General features: G+C 39.9%; 1 protein-coding gene across 3 annotated transcripts in view; it reads left to right on the forward strand.

Annotated features, from left to right (window-relative positions):
* RALA (RAS like proto-oncogene A) overlaps positions 1-25,431 on the forward strand; it is a 66,555-nt gene that overhangs the window by 18,601 nt on the left and 22,523 nt on the right. Inside the window, exons 2-3 of one of the 3 annotated variants that reach the window (XM_072599099.1) lie at positions 8,405-8,470; positions 8,724-8,789. The exons of 1 other annotated variant lie outside the window; for it this stretch is intronic. The gene's annotated coding sequence lies outside the window, so the exon portion shown is untranslated. The remainder of the gene's footprint in view (positions 1-8,404; positions 8,471-8,723; positions 8,790-25,431) is intronic. One more of the 3 variants, XM_072599098.1, reaches the window with a different exon arrangement.

Here is a 25,431-nt window from a genome sequence, read left to right on the forward strand (position 1 = left end):
ACTCTTTTTGTCTTTTACGGACCAAAGGTTATTTATTCTCCTAGACAGGGGGAAAAACCTAATAAAAGAATCACTTCTGCCTTCCCTTTGTGTCTGTTGTGTCAGTCCAGTCCCAGCTGTGGTCTTATCTCTTTGACCCCCTTTCTCTCAATCGTCACCTTACCGTGGTCCTGCTCTCTGACCGCCTCTGATGGGCGAGCTCCCAGCCTCCTCCGCAGCCCCGGGAACTGGAGCTGCCTCCCCTCCCCCTTCTCCCTTCCCCATTAGAATAAAGACTCTTGGAGGGCAGGAGCTGTTTTTGCTCCTGGTTTGAGAATGCTTTATCTCTGTCTTGATGGTGAACATTACTAAGCACCTCCCCTGTGTCAGGCTTTTGCAAAGTTCTGGGGATACAAAAAGAGGCAAAAGAAATCCCTGCCTTCAAGGCGTTCACCATCTACTGGAGGAAATCTGTATAAATAAGCTATGTTCAGGATAAATCAGAAATAGTTGAAGGGAAAGGGAAGGGAAGAAGAATTTCCATAATACCTACTATAAGCCAGGCACTGTGCTAGGTGCATTTTAAAAATATTAGCTTAGTTGATATTCCTAACACTATGGGGGAAGGTGCTGTTATCACTATTTTACATTTGAAGAAATTGAGGCAGACAGATTAAGTAATTTGCCCATGGTCACACAGCTAGTGAGACTGGATTTGAACTTGGGTCTTCCTGACACCAAGCTCAGCACTCTATCCTCTGTACCACCTAGCTACCTAGGTGATTGACCAAGACCACATAGGTTGTGAGGAGCAGAGTAGGGCTGCAAGTTCAGGCCACTGCTTTTCACTATCTCTAGACCCCCCCACTGGGTAAGAAGTCACCAAGTTTTGTTCATTATCTCCATGTCGTCATCTCCACCTTTTCTCTGCTCACAGTGCTGATTGAATCTGGACTCCTGTAATATCGAAGTGGCCTGCTTTGCCTGTTTGCTGCCCCTTCCACTGGGTTCAGAAGCCTCAATGATAAACTAGAAACGTTTTGAGCCTGGACAGCCAAGTCCAACCTAGCTTTCTAATTGGTTTTAATGAATCTTCTTCATGAACCCTATTCCTGCTTAGGGATTCCCTCTCTGACTGGTGTTGTCCTGGGAGTGGAGCCTTTGGGATTTGGAGGGGGGAGCCTATGAGAGGGCAGGCAGCCTGGGATGCTCTTTCACTTTGGGAAGCAGTGTACGTGTGTATATGTATGTAATTGAGGGAGAAGTTACTGGAATCAGATTTAAAAACAAGGTATAAGGCAGTAAGCCACAGTATGTGTAGCCTCTATGTGTACATGCATGTACATTCTCTACACTATAGCTATAGGAGGCGTTCACAAATTTGGTTCTTCCTTCTTTCTGAGCTGAGATTTTAGCCCTTGAGTTTAGTCATGCACATGCTTGTCTGTCTGGTCCCTCTGCCAGGAACTGGGAAGTTCCTTGTTCTTTTGTAACACCTGGGTCTGAGAAAGCTTCACTGTCAGGATCAGAAGTGATCACATTGATCATTTCAAATTGTATCTAACCCACAGGGAAGGATGACACTAGCTAGCTGGAGTCTGGCCAGCTCAATGAGACCGTGTCACCCAGGACCTGCAGGCCTGCAGATAAGATGGCTTGGAAGGCAAAAGGTGGGCGCCTAATTGCTGCTCTTTGGTGTGGTTCTTTCCAAAGACACTTATTGGGTGACCCTTGGGTACCTGATCCTTCATTGTACACTCTTTCCCATTTACAGGGATGTGTTGTTTTCCTCCCTTTTGCTTAAGGGTACCTTGTAATATGGGAGGCTTCCATTGTGTGTGTATGGGAGGTGGGGGTGGAGAAGTATTACAAAGTGATAGAGCCTTTAAAAAGGCATTAGTAATACAGTTTAAAAAGAGCTGAATTTCAGTAACCAAGGTTGCTTCCATGAAATAGAAGAAGCTCATAGGGTCAGATTTGAATCCTGGCTCTGTCATAGATGGACCATCATTGGGACCGTGGGCAAATCCCTCAACCACTGGGCTTCTCTTTCTGGTCTTAGTTCCTTTGTTAAGTGGGGATGCTTTATTGGGGATATACTTTGATAACAGGATTGTTGGGATTATGTGTGGAAACATCCCTGGAAGCTGCAATGTGTTTATATAAATATAAGTGTATCTGTTATTGATAACTTGCTCTGTTTAACTCAAAATTTGTAGCTAAGGGGGAACAAAAATGATATTTCTCCCCCCTCCCTTTTTTTAACCTAATTTGTTTTTTCTCTGGTACAGGAAATTTCCATGGAGAAACTCCCTCTGCTGATGCACACCCACGCATTTCCTTCACTTTATAGGCCTTGAGACTTGCCTGGGCACTTAAGCTCAGTTGACTTCCCATATCCTGGATGTGTTAAGAAATAGAATTGGAACCTAGGTTTTCCAGACTCAGAGATTAGTTCTCTATCTATTGCTCCAAACTGCTTCAATCCTACATTTTTCTTTTTTTTTTAAATTTATTTATTTTTAGTTGTCAACATTCATTTCCACAAAATTTTGAGTTCCAAGTTTTCTCCCCGTCTCTTCCCTCCCCCCACCTGATAATGCCTTACATTCTGATTACTCCTTCCATCAGTATGCCCTCCCTTTTATCACACCCCTCCCTTCCTTATCCCCATCTTCTCTCTTTTCTTCTAGGACAAGATAGATTTCTATACCCCATTACCTGTATTTCTTATTTCCCAGTTGTATGCAAAAACAATTCTCAATATTCATTCCGAAAACTTTTGAGTTCCAACTTTTCTCCCTTCCTCCCTTTCCACCCAATCCTACATTTTTCTAACAAATTTTACCAAGAAGATATGAAGTAAAGAGTGATTGTATTTTGAACGGTTTTATAATATAAGCAGTTATTAAGTTGGTATGTGCCTGATTTTGTGTCAGGTGCTAAATGAAGTGCTGGGGATACAAAGACAGTCATGAACTGCCCTTGACTTTAAGGAACTTGGGGTCTATTAGGAGAAACAACATGTACTGGAAATATGGACGTGCCTGGGAATGGAACTGAATTTCATCATCAGGCATTCCTCTCTTCTCAATGGAGCCCTAACTCCCTGACTCCTCCTGATCCCAGAGATCAGTCTTTGTGTTCTCTCTACCTCCATGAAGGACATAGAGAATATCCTTGGGGCCTTGCTATAAGATGGCGTTCTGTAGAGCATATCCTATTGTTCTCCAGGCATTGTGACATCTCATTTGATTCTTGCAGTGGCTCTGGAGGCAGGTCCTTTGATTGTCCCCACTTTGCATCCTTGGTACTTAGTGTTTGATTTCCTTCCCCAGGAGGGTTTCACTACTCTAGAAATCTTCTCAAACATACACCTCTAATTTAAAGATGTTATCACGTAATATCGTAGAATATTAACTTTGCTTCACAATAAGATGTCAGACATTGTGCAGACATTTGGCACTTTAGCAAGACAGAGCCTCCCCATTCTACAAAGAGTTATTTTATACATTCTCTCCCTATGCTTAGTCTGTCTGTCTGTATGCATATGTATCTTGAAACATTCAAACAAGGAAATAGATGATTGCCAACTCTTAATAATTTTGTTGTAGTCCTTCCTTTCTGGGCCTAATTAACTTTTTTTTGCATTTGAATGTACTTTTATTTATAATACAATTGGATGCAAGCAATTACCATGATAGTATTATACTGTATGTTACCATCTTAAAAAGTTTTCTATCCCTGCTAATTAATTAATCTTTACTGAGGGAGCTGATGGGTAAACTATAACAGAAATGTTTTGGCAAGACTAGGGTCCATACAATTTGATACCCTGCTCCCCCACCCTGTTCATTGCTTGTCTGTCTGTCTCTTTTTTCAAACAAGTTAATAGATATATCCCCCTCCCCGAGATGGTAAACAATTTGATATGGGTTATACATGTGCAATCATGTAAAACATTTCCATATTTGTTCTATTTTAACTTTAAAAGTGTTTGCTGCGTTTTTCTCTTATTTTTACTATTAGCCAATTCTAGTTCTAAGATTTGCCCAGTTTGCCATGGCAAAATGAAACCTAAAGATCTCTGGGTAATATTACTTGTGCCATACATCCTTGGCATAGCAAAATATTCTACCTATAATAAATGTTGAGTTAAAAACCATTTGTAGATAATGACATCTGTCATTAAGTAACAAGAATCTGATCACTTTGGAATCCCCAGGAGCAAAGACAGGTACCATGGGACAATTTGATCTTCCCACTATATAGGATAACTAGTTTTTTATTATATTTTAGATTAGTAGTGGGTTAGGTTTCATACTCTCTGGACCATTCTACATCGCCTCCAATATAAGAAGTGCCTCAGATGATTTTTACCTGATTAATATTGATTTAGTCCTGATGAGTGGCATACTTTTGATTCAGAAATCTATTTGAACTGTCTCAAATAAATAAAGAAGATTAGAGTACACCATACACATTAGCACAGATACCAAAAGAACAGTTAGTGTTGGAGGGCCTCAGGATCCACAGGCACACTGATAACTTCTGGGTAGAACTGAAAAGTGGTCCAACCATTCCAGACATATTTCAAATTATGCAATAAAAGTTAGTATATTGCTTCTGGCCTTTGACATCTCAAACTCACTACTGTACATAGACTTATGACAAGGTCAGAGAAAACCAAATCCAACATATGCTAAAATATTCAAACTAGCCTTCATGGTTGTAGCATAGAACTGAATACCTTTCAGTTGAGAATTGGCTCAAAAAACTACAAAGAGCATATGTGAATTCGTTTCACATTATTGTCTCATGACAGGCATATATAACTTAAGGAAATTAGAATTTCTGTTTGAATGAACTTGGGGGGCTGATGAAAGGTAATAAGCATTTTGCTTTTCAGATGTCTCATTTATGCAAATATCTCATTGATTGCTGGGGGTGGAGTTGAGACCCTCCAAATCAACATTTTAATATTTGGTAGCTTTAATGCAAACGTGGGAAAAGGTAAAGATAAAAACTTTCGGGAAGGAAAGAATGAGAGAGGCCCAGAACATGTAGAGTATGCAGAAGCCTCATACCCCTATGTTAACACTTGCTTTGAAAAAAGAATTGATAGACTCTGGACATGGGAAGCACCAAAGAACACCATATTTTTACAGAAAGAAAAAGACTTGTCATTAATATTGGATTTATCCTTGAATCAGTTGTCATGTACATTCATCAAAGCTAAGAAGGGAATTCTTCCTTAAAAAGAATAATAATGAAAAACATAGCATGTCATTTAGCCAGAAATATATAATTAATTAAAAACAAAAAAATGAGAAATGGGTGACAAAATGACGACACCAACATCAGTGTCCAAAAGTTTAACCAATGTAAATTAGTTGTCACAACAAGAGACCAAGAAATCCCAGAAAGCGTCTCACCCATCAAACATCCGACTGGCCAGATGGAGAGGGAGCAAGAGCCAAAGGCACCACTGGTTTAGAGTATAAACTCACTTGAAAAATCTTACAAAGATGGACAATTATGAAAGTCACTTGCCCACAAAAAAGAAGGAATTGGTGCTGAGGGCACTTAAAGATGGAAATTAAATAGAGAAAAATGGAAAAGATTTGCAGAGAACGTTTTAACAAACTCTTAATTAAGGACAGTGGAACTGCCATCCTTGGACCCTACATTACGTCCCCAGATTTTCATATAGAGAAGGAAGAAATAGAGTTGTAGGATTTTACCCTGCATGCTCTAGAGGAGAAATCTCAGAGGCAACATTGCAAAGGCTTTGAGAGGCTGATGTGCTCGAGGTGTCTGAGAAAGGAGAAAACACCAAAGGTGTGGCAGAAATCCCAACTCTTGTTATACCCCCCAGAAGGCTAAGAGAACATTTCAGTGACTCCTCACCAATGTACCTGCTCTCCCATCTACAGGAAATTTTTTATGAGTATCCATACACAAATATAGGGTGTCTGATGAAAACATTGGTAACAAAGAGCCTTTCAGCAGTGAACTATATCTTTACCATTTCATAGTTGACTGAAAGGTATAGAGAACCTAACCAGTGAAAGTCCCAGAGAAGAAATGAAATCCCACCTCCCCCACCCTTCAACATGTGCTCTTACAGGAGCATTTTCCTGTAGGAAAAATAATGGATCTTATAACCCAGTGCTTTTCTCCCTCACATGAGGAGAAGGGAGGGTGTTGAAATGACTGATATAAAGACAAAAAACATCAGTAAAACATTTTGAAAACATGGATATATTTATGTAAGCAACACACTCCTTCCTTTTCATTTCCCCTCCAAAATAACATTGATAATTTAAAAAATATTGCCTTTTGTTTCAACTGGTTGCTTATAATGTAAGGGCTACGTTAGAATGTAATGGGATTGCTACCTACTTAAAGGTTGGTGAAGTCAGCCTTCTTGTAGTTCATTCCACTGTATTAGTGCTTTGTTTTGTATATGTCATAGAATTTAAAGTGGGCAAAAGCCAGGTGTGGAGGATCCGACCTAGATCTTGCCCTTTGCAAATGCAGTCAATTAAATGGGTGGGATAGGCTTGGGGGAAATGAATCCAAGTTCTTTTGGGGAAACTTGAATGAAGGGTACTTGGTTATATATGTGTGGAGAATGTATTGGAGGAAGGATTGACTTCATTGGCTGTCGGGGGTGGGATATGAGTGAAGGGTGAAGGATCAACTCTAGGTATCTCTGGAAAGAAGGAGAATTGTCCTGGCTGCCCAGAAGCCCTTGTCTACTATTTTGGCAAATAGCAACGTGAGCCACACTTCCTTCTATAAGTAGGGCAGACAACGGGAGTGTTTGCTGAATGTAGAAAAAACTTATTCACACTGTGGGGGATCCAAATGTGCATTGAGCAGCCTTGGGAGATAATGGTTTCCTTGTCAAGCAAAGACCAGTGTGTCATTTGTTGGGGCTCTTGTGGGGAAGGATGAACCAGATGGTGTCTGAGGTTCTTTCCAGGCTAGGATTCTGTAAGTCCTTTGTGTTTCCTGTCAGGTGAAGGATTTCAGGCCTTGTGTGGGAGGTCTCTTTGTGGAAACAGCTGTAGTGCCAAATTCTTTTTGCAAGGAAAATATTGGCTTGGCACAGTGAGCCAGAGAGCAAGAGCATCTCCACTCATAACATAGGTTCTAATTGTGCTCCCTCGGTTTTATGAAAATACAATGAAACACCAGCCTCCGTTCCGAGAACAGCTGCAAAGCAAGATGTTTGCCCACCCTCCCTCACCCAACCGCATCTCATTTATATAATGCTTGTTGTGCTTTATTGCCTTTATCTTCACAACAACCCTTTCGGCTCTCCTGGCAGGTTTTAGCTCCATTTTGTAGATAATGAATCTGGAACACAGAGATGAGATGGAATTTCCTGGTTGTCCAGTGCTGTGTCCAGTAAAACATCACAAAAGTCCATAGAAGTGCTTTACTCCCAGGAAAGGCTTTGGGTCAGCCCTCTTCCCTTTGTTCTTGACATAATTATAACAAACCTCATTGTCTGACCTCTAGTTACTTCTGAAAAGTGGGGAGAGGGGCAGGAAAAAAATTGAATTTCTATTCCATGTTCTGTTTATTTCAGGAGGTCTTCTTCTCTCCAATCCTTAGTCCCCGTATCATTGCCCCCTGCCAAACCTCAACCTTGCATCACTCCCATCCACATCTATCATCTTCGCCCCTCCATGCAGGCTGCAGAACAAAGGTGGTAAAAATCGTGCCACTGTTCTGATTGGGTCCACTCAACCTTAGCTGGGCCCTCATCACCGCCAAGCCAATCTATATTTCCCTTATCTGCGTCCTGTCCCACTGTTCACAACAGTTCTTCTAAACCTTCTCCTCCCTCGTTAGATTTCCCAGGGCAACCCCCTCACTCCTCTCAGCTGAGAACCTTGCCTCATATTTTACCCCAAAATCAAAGCCATTCACCAGAAGCTCCCTTCTCTTCTTCCTTCCTTGTCTCCTGTCACTGATGCCTTCTTTCACTCTCTCCTCCTTCACCCTGACTCCCTTGAAGAGCTGGCCTCACTTCTCACCCAACCCCACCCCTTCACCTGCACAAGCCATCACATTCTTTCCCTAGTCTTCTCCACTCTGTGGCTTCACAGAGTGAAGCTTTTGTAAGAGCTCGGAAGGAATAGAACACGGGTAGAACGGAGTTCAGGCCTCTCTTCCTTGACCTCCACCAGCCCTTCTCTGTTCCTTGTCTTTTTGGGTACCATTTACCCCCTCCAACCCTTAGTGTTTGATTTGCAACTGTTGTTTCTTGGACCCTCCAGAAACAAGTACAGCCTCTAGCGCGAATGTTGGTCATCTCCTTGTTTTCACAGAGGAGGAAACCAGGACCTCAGAGAGGTGCCTGAGATCTGCCTGAGAATCAATTAAATCTCCTTCATTTCTCTTCCAGGCTTGGAGACAACAGCCATTTTGATGTCTTGTCAAGATTGTTAAAACAAAATTCTGCACATAGAAGGTAAGAAGCAAATTACTCTCATTTAATAACACTTCCTTAAAAAGTTAAATCACAGAAAAGAATTTCCTGCCATCTGGATAGAAGGGGCATGTGAGTTCTACACTAAGGTTGAACTTGGTTCCACTTCACTTGTGTTCCCCCACCCATCACAGTCAGGAACAGGCATGTCATGCTTTTCTACAGTATCTTGTTTGAGCTTTACGGTAACCCTGCAAAATGGGTATTACAGTGGATTATCATCCCCATTTCACAGATGCAGAACTGAGCTTCAGAGACGTTCAGTGATGGCCCCCTGATCACCCAACTAGAAAGGTCAGAGGTGAGATTTATACCCAGTCTTCCTGAGGCCAGTGTCTTCTCTATGCCACCCCACTAGTTACCTGGTGGTGTTCCATCTCCCTTCTTAATGTCCTGGAGAGGCAAGATGATATTTGAACAATTTTCACTTTATACCTTATTTTACTCTAAGAAGGCTTGCTACTTCAATGTCATACTCAGACAAGCTCATTTGAGATTTAGAGGTGGAGGAGAATGAGTTGTTAGAATCTTGATGCTGAATAGTTTATTGGTTATTTGTTTTTTCCCAGCAATCATTTCTACAGTAGTTCTGAGCCACTGTGCTCTTGGCTAGCATGAGCTGGATGTCATTGGTCTTTGTGTGCCACATTTGCTGGTAGGTTGTGTTCCTCTACATTATTTTCTTGGAAACCATCCTCAAATGAAACTAACTCATCAATTGCCTGAGATTAAATTACATCGCATATTCCGCATTTAGCTTTTAATGTAGTGGAAAGCCTGAGCTATGTTGTCTTTCCATGCATTTAAAATAAAACGATAAATTGAGTCATCTCCCATTTAGCTCAGTGAAGATCCAACAAAGAATTTTTTAAAGGAACTTCTAAATGTATGGTGTCAGAATCTTGGACCTTCTGAATATTGACCATGCTCAAATGCTTTGTAATCTGTCATGAGTATGGAAAGGTCAGCTGAAGTGTTGTTGAGTGGTGTTGAGGCAGCTTCTATAACTGTCAGATAAGTGTGGTATTACCTCCTCTGCAGCGTGAGCAGGGATCTGCTTGTTTTCTCAGAAGAGGAGGGATAGGGAATTGTATACGGCCATCTCTTGCTCTAAGTCCTACTGGAGAATGAATTCCATGAAGGCAAGAGTGGCATTCTAAAAAATTCCCTGTAGTACCATGAATGTTGTTGTTCAGTCATTTCAGTCATGTCTGACTCTTCCTGACCCCATTTGCAAAAAGGTCATTCTAGGTCTAAGGCAATTGCTGTTTAGTTTTTCAGTCAAGTCTTACTCTTCATGACCCCATTTGGGGTTTTCTTGGCAAAGATATTGAAGTGGTTTGCCATTGTCTTCAGCTCATTTTACTGACTCCTTTACCTGAGTTAAAATCTGGCCTCAGACACTTACTAGCTGTGTTACCCTGCCTCGATTCTTCATTTATAAAATGAGCTGGCCATGGTAAAACCACTGCAGTATCTCTGCCAGAAAACCTCAAATGGGGTCACAAAGAGTCAGACTTGACTGAAAAACAACTGAACAATAATTGCCTATAGGTGTAGAACTGCCTTTTTGCCTCCTTGAGGGAAAATCGTCTTGTAAACATTTGGGCCTCACCACCCACACCACCACCACCACCACCACCACCAACGTGCACACACGCACACGCACACACACACGCACACGTGCTCATACACCCCCTAAGCCAGGATCCTTATGTTATCTTTGATGCCTTTCATATTACATAAGCCAATCACCAGGTCCCATTTCTTTTTTAATGTGTGTCTTGCCTCTCTCATTTCAAATTCATAGCCATCACCCTATTCCAAATCCTTATCTTCTCAGACTTGGGTTATTAGAATAGTCTTCTAACTGGATTGTCTGTTTCCACTAGTTCTTTTCTGTCTAACACATCACTGCCAGATTAATCTTTCTAAAATATACTTTGATATGTCTCAGTTGCATTGATACTGTGCTGGGATGAAGTCCCAGGGATGATAAGTAAGGCTTAGGACAGTGAATAGGCACACTCTTTTTTTTTCTTCAGCCTCACAGGAGTCTCATTTATTCTTCAGTTTCTTGTAATGATAATGCCTCTTCCCTATATTCCCCTCTAACTTTTCTCTTTTTTTTCACTTATTATTTTGTTTTCAGTGTTCTACAATCACTTCCATATAATTTAGATTTTTTTTCCCCTCCCTCTCCCTCCCTGAGATGGCATACAATTTTATATAGGTTCTACACATACATTCCTATTAAATACATTTTCACTTTAGTCATGTTGCATAGAAGAATTAAAATGAATGGAAGAAATCATAAAACAAACCAAAACGTAATACAAAAGAAAATGACCTGCTATGTTCTGTGATCGAATTCCATAGTTCTTTCTCTGGATGTGAAAGGCATTTTGCCTTAAGAGACTGTTGGGAATTTTTTAAGTTCTTGCATTGAAATGAAGTTCTACGACTACCAGAAAAAATCCTCGCACACTGTGGTTGTAGCTGTGTACAAAAATTCTCCTGGTTCTGCTCCTTTCACTCAGCATCAGATCATATAAGTCTTTCCAGGCATCTCTGAAGTCTTCCTATTCATCATTTCTTATAGCACGATAGTATTCCATTACATTCGTATACAACAATTTATTCAGCCATTCCTCAATTGATGGGCATCCCTTTGATTTCCAGTGTTTGGCCACCACAAAGAGTGCTGCTATAAATATTTTTGTACATGTAGGGCCCTTTCCCATTTTAATGATTTTTGGGGATACAGTCCTAGAAGCGATATTGCTGAGTCAAAGGGTATGCACATTTTTGTAGCTCTTTGGGCATAGTTCCAAATTGCTCTCCAGAATGGTTGGATCAGCTCATAGCTCCACTAACAAGGAATTAGTGTTCCCATTCTCTCACATCTTCTCCAACATTTATCATCTTCCTGTTTTCTCATGTTAGCCATTCTGATAGGTGTGATGTGGTACCTCAGAGTTGTTTTGATTTGCACCTCTCTAATCAATAGTGATTTAGAGCATTTTTTCATATCACTATAGATAGCTTTAATTTCTTACTCTGAAAACTGCCTGTTCATATCCTTTGACCATTTATCAATTTGGGAACGGCTCATATTCTTGTACATTTTACTCAGTTCTCTATATATTTTAGAAATGAGGTCTTTATCACAGACACTAGTTGCCAAAAATTCTTTCCCAGTTTTCTGCTTCCCTTCTAATCTTGGTTGCATTGTTTGTGCAAAAACTTTTCAATTTAATGTAATCAAAATTATCCATTTTGCACTTCGTAATGTTTTCTATCTCGTTTAGTCAAAAATTCTTCCCTTCTCCATAAATCTGATAAATACACAATGCTTTTCTCCGCTAATTTGTTTATAGTATCAATCTTTATACGTAGATCTTGTACCCATTTGGACTTTATTCTTGTGTACAGCATCAGGCATTGGTCTGTGCCTAGTTTCTGCCACACTGTTATCCAGTTTTCCCAGTAATTTTTGTCAAGCAGTGAGTACTTATCCCAGAAGCTGAGGTCCTTGGGTTTATCAAACAGTAGATGGCTATATTCATTGACTACTATGTCTTGAGTACCTAATCTATTCCACTTGTCTACCCTTCTGTTTCTTAGCCAGTACCAAGTGGTTTTGATAATTGCTGCTTTATAATACAGTTTGAGATCTGGTAGGGCAAGGCCACCTTCCTTAGCATTTCTTTTCATTAGTTCCCTTGATATTCTGGACCTTTTGTTCTTTCAGATGAATTTTGATATTATTTTTTCCAGCTCTAGAAAATAATTATCTGATAGTTTGATTAGTATGGCACTAAATAAGTAAATTAATTTAGATAGAATTGTCATTTTTATTGTATTGCCTAGGCCTACCCATGAGCAGTTGATGTTTTTCCACTTACTTAGATCTGACTTTATTTGTGTGAAAAGTGTTTTGTAATTGTGTTTATGTAGTTTCCTGAGTGTGTTTTGGCAGGTAGACTCCCAAATATTTTATAGTGCCTACCCTAGCTTTAAATGAGATTTTTCTTTCAGTCTCTTGCTATTAGGCTTTGTTAGTAACATATAGAAATGCAGAAGATTTGTGTGGATTTATTTTGTAACCTGCAACTTTGACAAATTTGTTTATTATTTCAAGTAGTTTTTTACTTGATTCTCTAGGATTTTCTAAGTGTATCATCATATCATCTGCAAAAAGTGATAACTTAGTTTCTTCTTTGCCTATTCTAATTCCTTCAGTTTCTTTATCTTCTCTAATTGCTACAGCTAACATTTCTAGTACCATATTCAATAACAGTGGTGATGATGGACATCCTTGTTTCACCCCTGATCTTATTGGAAGTGCTTCTGGCTTATCCCCATTGCATATAATGCTTGCTGAAGGTTTTAGGTAGATACCGCTTATTATTTTATGGAAAGTTCCATTTATTCCTATGTTCTTCGGTGTTTTCTGTTGGAATGAGTGTTGTATTTTGTGGCACCCTCTTTCCAGAAACAACGGTAATATTGATTTGATTATAGTTCCTAGCCCAGCTTCAGGCTGGATTTCAAGAAAACAGCCACAGTAGGGACAGGATGGATGTGAAGCGTGGCTGCCATGGGCCAGATGTGACCTCTGAGAGTTAGCTGTCACTGACTCACCGGTCTGGACTGCCTCGCCCTGAAGTTCACTTGGGTGTGGCCTTTGGGAGGTCCTGGGGTCCTCAGTTGTAGAGAGACTCAGTAGTCAGTAAATGGCCTGACCTTCCAGTCAGAGAGGCTGAGGGGTCAACATGTAGTGGAGACTCCAAGTAGTGAGATCTTGCAGAATTATGAGGTTGTCCCAGTGAAGAGCTCCCCAGGGCCTAGGGGAGAAGTCCCCAAGTAGCACCCCAAATGAGACCCCAGGAGGTGACTGAGGCAGGAGGCTGGACGGAATCTGAAATGGGGGTGACAGGAAAGGCATTTCCTGTAAGGTTAGAAAGGGGCTTAGTGAGCAGGTGAAATGTGGAGATGTCTCTATACCAGTCCACCTTGGTTCCTTGTTTCATTGTAATTCATGGTGAACTACTTCTGCAGCAGGCTTCTAAGCAATGCGTTACTGCGTAAACTAGTAATAAAATTAGTGCGAATGAATGAGACATTATTAAACACTTGCTATGTGTGTCAAGCACCTGAAATATAAATAGGGAGTCAGGACAATTCCTCCTCCCAGGGCCTTCATTCTCACTGAGGAAGGCAGTGCACTGAGGCAGCTTCGCCTACAGTGAAAATGACAGATAAGGCCCTTTGGTTCCAAAGGCCCAGTAAGAGAGCAGACCGCGGTGCCCTGGTTCTGGACAATACTGCCGAGAGAAGAACATAATGACTGGGCCCTCCTGGGCCTCCGTTTTATCTGAATGCAGATCAAAGCATATGGTTTTCACTTTGTTTTTGTTTTTTCTTTCTAGTGATTTTTCTCTTTTGTTCTCATTCTTCTTTCACAGCATGACTAATGTGAAAATAAATTTAATATGAGTACATATGAAAAAATAAGGCAAAACTCCCTGCTTATCACAATGTATTTATTTTATAATATTCTCTAATTCAGACTTTTTTCTCATCAAGAATGGCCTCTGAAGTTAGTCTAAACTAATGATGCTCTCACACTAGTCAAACAAAACACTGGCCATCATAGGGCAGTAAGTATGTTGAGGGGGGTCACCCCAGGTATGCAGAGAAAGGCTCCCCTTCCTCTTCATACTCAGCAGCATGGAGAAGAGGCCAGCTAATGAGTCCAGAACCTTGGTAACCACCCACGTTTGTCTAAGTCTGTGCTTGGGCCTGTTTACTTTACCTGAAAAGAAGCCCTGGTGAAACTAAACCTTTTTTTGCTGGGAAATTGGTTTGTATTTTAATTGAGCTATAATGAGAATCAAAAAAATGGAGCCAATAACGTTTTTGAATTTATACACGTTTCCAAAGCACATATAAAGCTTCTACCAGTGAACTCCTCTGTTGTCTCAAGGAAACCTGGGGCTGCATTGAGAAGCCCGGGCTAGCACGACAGTCACGCTGGAGAGGTTTTGGTGACCCAGTGAAACCCTTTGTCTTTTGTCTGAGAACCAGCCCAGTGAACTTTGAAGAGGTTCATCATCAAAACCTCAGACCCAAGGTGATGAAATATTTGGCCTCAATACCTCACAGGGCTTGTCAGTAAGGGCTGTAATCTTTTAGCAAAGGAAATAGCCAAACCAAAGAAATCAGAGGTCTGTGGCCCTCTGTTGTAGCAGAAACCATAATCTTATTAACCTTCTGTATCACTTACTTCAGGCAAAATTGTATTATTTAGCATTATTTGACCTATCATAAAAGTCGAGGCCACGTTTCCCTGATGAAGGTCTGATTATGCCGTAGGGTTTTCTTAGGGAAGAATACAGCTAGTGATACGCCTATCTGTGGGTCTTGGAGTGCTAATGAATTCTTTGTTGTCGCTAGGAAGATGCTTCCATTTTCAGCACTCTTCTTGAAAACAAGATTCTTAGAATTTTGCCTTTAATTGACACAGTCTGCTTATATTTTGTACAAAAGCTATTACTGGAGGTAATTTTACTTCGTTATTTAATATTTGGCACAGTCTACCACAAGATGAAAACCTGATTTCCTCAAATTGAATTAATTTTGAAAAATGAAACTCGAGTATAATAATGCACCATATATAAATTATATGATAATTTACTAAATGGACCCTTGAGCCTTAATCACACCAGTTAGATTTGGAGACTGCTACATAAATACTTTCTCTTCCTGATTATTGCCTTGTGTGAATGGTGGGAGAACTCCATTTTATAAACTTGTTCCCCTTAGGGTTATAAAAGACCAGCTATTTTGGTTATGACTGAAAAACTCCCTGTTTTTTTGTTTCTAAGTTCATATGAAAATAAGTCCCAAGCAACTCATACAACTCTTCATTCACTCCTATTTGTTGAGTACCAAGGCACTGTGCTGAGTGCTGCGAAGGTGGGGTATCAGTTGGCTTCCCATCCAGGAGAGAAGAAAGCCAGGGAAGATCTGTGTGAAGTGCCCTGAGTGCCAGTGATTCCTGCATTGTGGGAAGGCTAGAGAGGCATCATAGAAGCTTGGGATTAGAGTTATGGTGACTCAAAACTGAGGACCCTGGACAGGGATTGAAAAGTAGGCAAAAGACTTCTTCCCTCTCTAGGGATCGACAAACCCCACCAGAAAATTCTGGCTTTAGTTAACCTTGTAATTGTTGGGAATTAGGGAGGTAAATGCTGAGTTGTAGCAACTCATAAATGATTAAATAGTCTTTAAGTAGCTATAAGTTGACTTAGATATTTATAATTGAAGGGGGAAATGAAGCAGTCCCTGCCCTTGAGCAGCTTATATTCTTTTGAGGTCAGCAAGCCGAGTAAGCCTGTACCCCCAAAGTGCAGTTAGTCTGTCATGGCCCACTCTACTTGAAGCTGTGCCAACCCTTTGCTTTAAATGCTGCCTCTCCCTGGAAGGACTTATATGACCTGATGCTGAGTGAAAGGAGCAGAACCAGGAGAACTTTATGCACAGCAACAACCACAGTGTGTGAGAGTTTTTTTCTGGTAGACTTAGATTTTTGTAATAACACAAGAACTTCTTACCAAAAAAAAAAAAAATCCCAATGGAGGATCTCAAGGCAAAATGCCTGCCACACTCAGAGAGAGAAATATGGAAGTCACTCACATATTGTAGCAGATCATGTTTGTGTATGTGTATGTGTTTGTGTATCATGTTCTGATTTGTTATACGATTTCTTTCATTTATCTTAGTCTGACTACATAGCATGACTATAGTGAAAATATACTCAATAGGAAAGTATATGTAGAATCTATACAGAATTGTATGCAGTCGTGGGGAGGGAGGGGGGGAGTGGGGGGTAGGTGGGGGGGATTAAATCACAATTGTATGGCAGTGACTGTTAAACATTACAAAATAAAAAAAATAAAAAAAATAAAAAAAAAATATATATTAAATGCTGCCTCTCCTTTTCATAAGGTTTCTAGAAGTTTGCCTGGCCTCAAGAGTCAAGTTCATTGACCTTGTGTTTACACAGTCATGTCTCTCACTTTTTTTTTTTGAGACCTTTACACTTTTACTTTTATCTGTGCAATTCCCCTCCCATTTCCCACCTCTTACACCTGCCAGTTCCTTCAAGAATCCTGGGATGTTGTTTTTCTGCATATGATCACTTCAATTCGTCCTAGTAGTGAGGTCCTATCTTCTTACCTATATCAGGTTTAGTTTTTATTTTTGGAAATTTTGAAGAGGGAGAGAATCCTCTAAGCTAGACAGAGCCAGAAGGACTTAGTGGGAGGTGTGACCTCCAGGAGCTGTTTATGGAAAGAAGGAAGAAGATTTTGGTCAGGGTAGTCCATTGTTGGGAATGACCTGAGAGAAGATAAGGATGTGTTGCATCTTGGTCCTAGATTTGGAGCTGGTAGAAGCCATCAAGTTCAGGCCTTTCGACTTCCAGATTTTCTGTTGAGAGTAAGTGGGGAGGGTAGACAGTGGTCTGCTTGAGATTAGATACTGTGTGCTCACAAAAGGCCCACGCAGCTAGCTTTCCTGACTTCGTCTGAGGCCTCCTGCATCAGTGGCTACAGAATGCTACATGCTAGTCTTACCCCACTTTAAAAAAAAATAAATTTTTATACATTTTCCCTTGTTTTTATTTCACTGGGATTCTTCTTGTATACCTTCCCCTCAACTACCCTTTATAAGAAAGAGTTTAAAATATAAAAAGAAAAGAGGAAGAAAAAAAGAAAAAAATTCAGTAAAACTGACCACCATGTTGAGAAAGAACCAGATGATATAGTTCAAATTCTTCTTTAGACAGAAGGTGGCTGGGTAACCCTGCGCAAACCACCTGCCTCTGTCAGTCTCAGTTTCTTCATCTGGAAAAACAGAGCTAATCGTTATAGTACCCACCTTAAAAGTTTGTTGTGAGTATTAAATGATATAAAGTATCTGAGCTACTAGTATTATTTCTTCTTGCATGTTTGGTTTTGGTTTTTTTTTTTTTTAAATCTTCTGCAGACTGTTGTCAAGGCAATAAGGACATTTGATGGCAAAAGTGTTAGGCATTTAGTTGGTCATTTACTCAGAAATTCCAAAGCACTAGTGACTATACTGGCATACTGGGATTATGCCATGGGGGAGAAAGTCAGAAACCTTTACTCCTCTTAATCCGGAGATGGGAGGATCTTGAGCAATAGGTAACTCATGGTGCCTTCTCAGCTGGCAACCCGTTCCACAAAATGGCCTTTAATGACCACAAAGTATTTGAGGGAGATCGTGTTAAACTCAAGTTGGGTGAAGGGAAGGACTTAATCATGATGACCTTAAATTGTGAAAAATGTTTTTGTTCTCCAAGGAGAGGGGCTGTCAAACAGTCCCTGGGAATACCAGAACTTGTTCTAGCCTCTGGATTTCTCCTTTTAGAGGTTTATTTTTTAATCGTTGAGATTTCACAGGATCCCATCTTGACAGTAGAGTGGCAGTAAAATGTGATGGCGGTTTCCTATACCCAGTGTACCTTGATTATGTAGAATTATGAACATAAAGTGCATATTGTCTCACTTAGTTAAACCACTTTAGTCTTCACTGAAGCTATAACACCAGCAATCTTGTATGTTGATACAAATGAGTTTTTTAAATTCTTTTAGGCTGAAGAGGATGGAGCCTCTCTAGTGGGCAGTTGGGAAGGCCACGGTGTGTTGTCTGTTGACGTGGGGTCTCACATGAAAGCATTCCTGTAGTTTTGCATGATTGAGCAATTCCCGCAACAGGGGCAATTCTTGGAAAATTCTGCCTTCCTCCTCGTGGTGCCCTGCACTGCGTCTCTTCCAGGATACCCAGAAGGAGCTGATGGTGGACGTTCCATCTGCTTCCCCATAGCACTGTTGCAACGAGACCATCTGTCATCTAAGGCTGTGGTGTGTCCTTGGGGCCCAGACACTAGCAGCGCATGCAGTCACACCCCCATGCTACAACCCCAGACTACTCATCTGGATCCCAGTTCTGCCTGCATTATCTTGACCTTCCCCTGTGAAAAGATTAAGGAGCCCTCTGGTTCATCACCCAGACTCCTACTTCAGACAGCTCCCGTCATCAAGATTCACTGCTCTGGATATGCTCCCTGTCCTGGTGCTCCTCCCCATTCCTATCATGTCTGTATTCACCTCAGTTCCACCAGGTTTCCAGCCTCCCTGTCTGAGTCTTTTTCTTCCCACCTCTTCTACTGGGCCCTTCAGATGAACAAATTTCCCTTCATTCTGCACATTTTTCTATTATACTCATTCCCTCTCATCACTTAGCCTTTCTCTGTCTCAGTATCTTCATCTGTTAAGTGAAAGTCAGAAGTGATTACCTGTAAAGTCCCTTCCAGCTGTATCTCTGTGATCTTTACAGTAAGCAGCTGCCTAACCCCTTTCTCATGGTCCTGGAGGTGGGGTCCCCACTACTGCTTCTAGACCCTTGTTCACCATCACTTGACAGCCTCTTCTCTGAAATTTAGACCCCAGTGCCTCCTGCTGATGGTTCAGTGACCCTTGGTTCTTGGAAGTTATGTCTGGGGAGCACAAGTTCTGTGCCCTCGAAGGCCAAGGTGGCCTCCGTCACCATGATTTTCCAGTTGTGCTTCCTTATTCCTTTCCTTCCCCATCTTGACTCTATAACCTACTCTTCTTTACCCTTGCCTGACCAGTGCTTATTGATTGCCCCCCTCCCACCCTGCTAACTCAGACTACCCCAGCATCATTGGTGGCAGCTACTCTCAGGAGTCCCATGGAATGCTTCTCTAGCGTACTGCCAAACCTTTTTTCTCTTCTCCTCCCTCTTAGTGCTGAGGAAAGCCTGCTAGTGAGCAGCACTTGTCCCTGGGCCAGGTAGGAGGCCAAGCAGAGCAGTAGTAAAGACCACTTGAGGCAGTCATGCTGAGAGTCATGAGCACATGCAGACATTCCAGCTGCTCCATTTGCAGAAATGACTCATAGGAAGGACACTTCACAAGTTTCATCTTTTAATGATTCGTTCTAAATGTTCAGGAGGAGCTGGTGACTTCTTACATCTTTTTGACCCTAGTGTGGTAAGAACTGAGATTCCTGCCTTTCCTGTCACTTTTATTTTTTTGTAGTGCTAATGCGAGGTATAGGACAGCTGTCAGTGTTCATTCCAAATATGAAGAATTGCTTTATTACTCTCTTAGGTCTCCCAGATGAATAAGAACCTGATTTACATTTCAGCAAGCTAGGCTGTGTGGGTGACAAGGAGAGCTGGCCTTGACTTAGTGCTCATCAAAGGACTTTTAAAAATAATGTGATTTTGCATTTTGTCTTTGAAATAATTCTGGATCACAAAAATTAATCCATTTCAATACTGTATTCAGAAAATGAAAAATCTGGTTTTTGCTTCCATTTGGCTGTTGTGTTTATATATTTGTGTGTGTGTATACACACATACATACATATGTGTGTATATGTGTGTATACACATGCATGCATGCATACGTGTGTGTGTGTATAAGTGTATTCCTTTCTAAGACTTTAAACAGTTGGCTTAAAACTTACAAGACAGATTGGTTTGGGTCCTGATTGCTCACAGACCTCTCTAGGATGTAAGTTGCCTCCTTAGAGTTTATTTCAAAAGGCTTCCTGTTTAATACCCTGTGAGAAATTACTTTTGTATTTCCTCTTTCAAGTCCAGGTCATTTCTTTCTTCTTCTTTGATGAAATGATTTCTGTGTTAGATGATCAAGCTAAAGAGAGCGTCATGTTTTCCAGTTGAAATATGAAGTTCATCTATGAAACAGAGATGAAGGAAGCTTTCCCAGAGGGTGAAGAGAACAGAAATCCTAGTCAACCGTGACTCAGTTATATGAAAATTTCGAGGATAATCCAAGACTAACTCTTTGGTAGCAGCAGGAAGAATGAAGTCTTGAAATAACTTGCATTCATGAGAGTCTAAAGACTTTTTTTTCTTCCTTTGGAGTTCCAAGTGGTCATACTTTCTGGATGGATCATGTAGGACTGACTTCTTTTCATCTAACTCATACAAGGATGAAAGTTAAACCTGGCCTCCTGTAGAACCAGTCTGCTTGAATTCACCTTTTTTGTAATTTCTGTTACACCTGGTTCTAGAAAACACAAGTAATTTTATGCTGTTTTGAGTACCTAAGCATGCAAGTGTTTCTCTGTGATGGGAACAGACAGGATTTTGAAATCGTTATTCTATATCAAACATTATAGTCACATTTGACTGAAAGTGTTTGGTAAATTCAAGAGCCCCCAATGCTTACTTATTGTTTAACACTTTTTAAAATCATTTAATTTTACTTTTTTCCAACTAGGTTTCTCCTTACTCATTCATCAAAACTGTATAAGAATCCTTGAAAGATATAACAAAAGAGATGACATTGTTCAATCATCTGATTATTGAGTTGTAAAATAGGGAGGCCTAGATTCACTGAAGGTGTTTTTCAGTGTCATGGAAGATGCCAAGGCTAAATGGGAAAGGGAGGTTTTGTTTGTGGATGATGTGTTGATTGCGTCAAGCCCATGATGGTTGTGTCTCCAGATGAAGGACGTGTTTGTTCTAACTATCTACACAGGAAAAAACAAGATGAAACAAGGACGAAACATGTTTACAAGCCATGATAAAGATAGGCAGTCTGCTACAATGGATAGAGTGTTAGACTTTAGAGTTATGAGACTTGAATTTGAATTTCACTGCAAGCACTTACTGGTATGTATATTAAAATGTGGGTTATAACATCTACTACTCGGGTTTAAATGTGAAGGTTAAATGAGATGATGTATGTAAAGCTCTTTGCAAACCTTAAAGCACTCCATAAGTGTGAATGGTTATGGTGGTGAGAATTGTAGTTGGATGGGCATCCTATAGAAATAGTCCATCAGTATATAGGTTTGGGACAGAAGCTACAGCTGGAAGATCAACTGGACCTTAAATCAAATAGGTGTAGGAAAATGTTGAATTGCTTTTGGGAAATTTTTTGGTTTACAGTGACTCCAAACTTCTCCCTGAAACCAAGATCCATCTTTTTAATATCTTTTTCTGGTGACAATATATGGCTATAAGTCATTAGAATTCCATACTTCCCAAAGAATTAAAGTTAAAGGTCACCCAAAGAGCAATGGAGAGGCATATGGTGAGCATAAGCAGGTTACAGTGAATTTCCAACAAAGAATTGTGTAAACATTGTCATCAGAGAGAAGTGACTGGTAAGAGGAGGTGGGCTGGTGACGTAACTGAAACAAGGGAACACGCATAGGCAACTTCATTGGCTTCTGCTTCTAGTGGTGTTCATTGTTGAGGCAGGGAGGCCCCCAGCTCCTTGGGCAGATCCCTGGAAGATTTCTAGGAGAACATAGACAGCAATTGTTGAGGATGAGAAGGTGTGTTTGGGATCCAGTCTGTCTGCTTGCATTAATGAGATCACAAATCATTCATTCAATCAGAAAGCATATTTTGAATACCTACTATGTGTCAGGCACTGTGCTAGGGCTAAGGATTTAACAGCAAAATTGAAACAGTCCTTGCTCTCCAAAAGTTTAGATTCTATCTTGGAAGATAAGGTACCTATCTGGCCACTACAAAGTAAATAGAAGGTGATTTTAAGGGAAAGATGCTGGGAGTTAGAAAGATCAAGGAGGCCTTCACATATGAAGCTGACTTTGAACTGAGCTGGAAAGGAAACTAAAGATACTAAGAGATGGAAGTGATGAGGACCTGTATGGCTGTATGGGAGAAGGCACCCTGGGAGACAGTATCATGTATGAGGATCAAGACCTTAGGATTTCTGAAGGAGAAGAAGGAAGCTTCCCAGGTCCCTTTCAGCTCTGAATCTATGATCCTGGGAACATCTGTTGAAGGACTGAATTAATTACTGAATAATATAAACCTAATTAATTCTTTTGTTTTGTTTTGTTTCTTATATTTTTTCTTTTAGAAAAAATTTTTGCTCTGTGCTTTTGGGAAGAATGGTTATCTGCTTTGTCTTGCCCTGACTTTATGTGCTGACCTTCACCTCCTGGAGTGGTCTCCTCTAGATCTTTGATGTTTTAATTTTCTGGGCGTGGTGTGATTGGTGTGGTACCTAATTGCTGTGAGATGCTATACCTGAGGGCTTTCTGAGCACCCTACTCCTTTATCAAGGGAATAGAAGTCACTATTGCTTCTCATTGGATTTCTTTTTATTTTTTAAATAGTATTTTGTTTTTTTTCCAGCTGTATGTGAAGACAATTTTTACCATTCATTTTTAAAAGATTTTGAGTTCCAAAATTTTCTCCCTCCCATTTTTCCCTACTCCCTCCCTAAAATGGTGAGCCATTTGATATAGGTTGTATATGTGTAGTCATGTGAAATATATTTCCATATTAGTCATGTTGTAAAAGAAGAAACAGACCAAAGGGGAAAAAAATAAGGTGAAAATAGTATGTTTCAATCTGCATTCAGACTCCCATTAGCTCTTTCTCTGGATATTTTCTGTCATAAATCCTTTGGAATTGTCTTGGATCATTGTTTTGCTGAGAAGAGCAAACTCATTTGTACTTGATCATTGCACAGTGTTGCTGTCACTGTGTACAGTGTTCTCCTGGTTCTACCCCTTTCGCTTTGTATCAGTTCATGTAAGACTTTCCAAGTTTTTCTGAAATCTGCCTGCCCATCATTTCTTCTAGCACAATAGTATTCTATTACATTCATATACCACAGCCTATTCAGTCATTCCCCAATTAATGGACATCCCCTCAATTTCCAGTTTTTTGCCACCACAAAATGAGCTGCTATGTTTTTGTACATGTGGGTCCTTTTTCTGTTTTTATGATCTCTTTGGAATACAGACCTAGAAGTGGTGTTGCTGGGTCAAAGGGTTTTGCACAGTTTTATAGCCCTTTGGGCATAGTCCCAAATGTTCTCCAGAATGATTGGATTAGTTCACAACTCCACCAACAGTGCATTAGTGTCCCATTTTTCTCACATCTCCATTTATCATTTTTCTTTTCTTTCATATTAATCAGTCTTATAGGTATGATGCGGTCCCTCAGAGTTGTTTTCATTTCTACTTCTCTGATCATTAGTGATTTAGAGCATTTTTTTGTATGACTATTGATAGCTTTTGATTTCTTCATCTGAAAACTGCCTGTTTATGTCCTTTGATCATGTATCGATTGGAGATTGACTTTTATTCTTATAAATTTTACTCAGTTCTCTACATATTTGAGAAAAGAGACCTTTATCATAGACACTTGGTATAAAAATTGTTTCCCAGTTTTCTGCTTTCCTTTTAACCTTGGTTTCATTGGTTTTGTTTGTGCCAAGCCTCTTTTAATTTGATATAATCAAAATTATCCATTTTACATTTTGTAATACTTTCTATCTCTTGTTTAGTCAAAAATTCTTTCCTTCTCCATAGATCTGACAGGTAAACTATTTATTGCTCTCCTACTTTGCTTATGGTATCACCCTTTATGTCTAAAACATTTCCCATTTTGATGTTTTCTTGGTGTATGGTATAAGATGTTGGTATATACCTAGTTTCTGCCATACTGTTTTCCAGTTTTCTTAGCAGTTTTTGTCAAATACTGGATTTTTATCTCAGAAGTTGGAGTCTTTGGGTTTATCAAACACTAGATTACTGTGGTCATTTACTATTGTGTTTTCTGTACCTACTCTATTTCACTGATCCACCACTATTTCTTAGAGAGTTTTGGTGACTGCTGCTTTATAATATCACTTGAGCTCTGGTACGGCTAGGCCACCTTCCTTTCATTTTTTTCTTCCACTAATTCCTTTGATATTCATGAGTTCTTCCAGTTGAATTTTATTATTTTTTCTAGTTCTATAAGATAGTTTTTGGTAGTTTGACTGGCATGGCATGGAATAAGTAAATTAATTTAGATAGAATTGTCATTTTATTATATTGCTTTGGCTTACCCATGAGCAATTGATATTTTTCCAGTTTTTTGAATCCGACTTCATTTGTGTGAAAAGGATTTTGTAATTGTGTTCATATAGTTCCTGGATTTATCTTGGCAGGTAGACTCAAATATTTTATATTGTCTACAGTTATTTTAAATGGAATTTCTCTTTCTCTTGCTGCTGGACTGTGTTGGTGAAATATAGAAATGATTGTAAGTTATGTGGATTTATTTTATATGCTGCAACTTCGCTGAAGTAGTTAATTATTTCAAATAGTTTTTTAGTTGATTCTCTAGGATTCTCTCAGTATACTGTCATATCATTTGCAAAGAATAATAGTTTTGTGTCCTCACTCACTAATTCCTTCAGTTTCTTTTTCTTCCCTTATTGCTATAGCTAACATATCTAGTACATTATTGAATAATAGTGGTGATAATGGTCATCCTTGTTCATCCTGATCTTATTAGGAAAGTTTCTGACTTATCCCCATTTTAGATAATGCTTGCTGATGGTTTTAGATAGATATTGCTTATCCTTTTAAGGAAAGCTCCATTTATTCCTGTGCTCTCTAGTGTTTTTAATAGGAATGGGTGCTATATTTTGTCAAAAGCTTTTTCTGCATCTATTGAGGTAATCATATGATTTTTGTTAGCTTTGTTACTGATATGATCAGTTATCCTGATGTAGTTTTTCTAATATTGAACCAACCCTACCTGGTCATGGTGTATGATCTTTGTGATATATTGCTGTAATCAATCCCCTTGCTAATTTTTTATTTATAATTTTTGCCTCCATATTTGTCATTGGACTTCTTAGTCATTATTCAGTCTGCTGTGAACTTCAGAGTTGCTGGAGTGAGGCATGTTGGGAGTGGGGGGGGGGGGTGTTGCTTCCCCTTCAGGCCCAGTCATCTTCAGTTCCTCCTGTTTCAAATTAGTGAGGCTTAACTTGAGAGTGAGAGATCATTTACATAATTACAACCAGCA

The sequence above is a fragment of the Notamacropus eugenii genome, chromosome 3, assembly GCF_028372415.1.
Source record: "Notamacropus eugenii isolate mMacEug1 chromosome 3, mMacEug1.pri_v2, whole genome shotgun sequence".
Classification (NCBI taxonomy): domain Eukaryota; kingdom Metazoa; phylum Chordata; class Mammalia; order Diprotodontia; family Macropodidae; genus Notamacropus; species Notamacropus eugenii.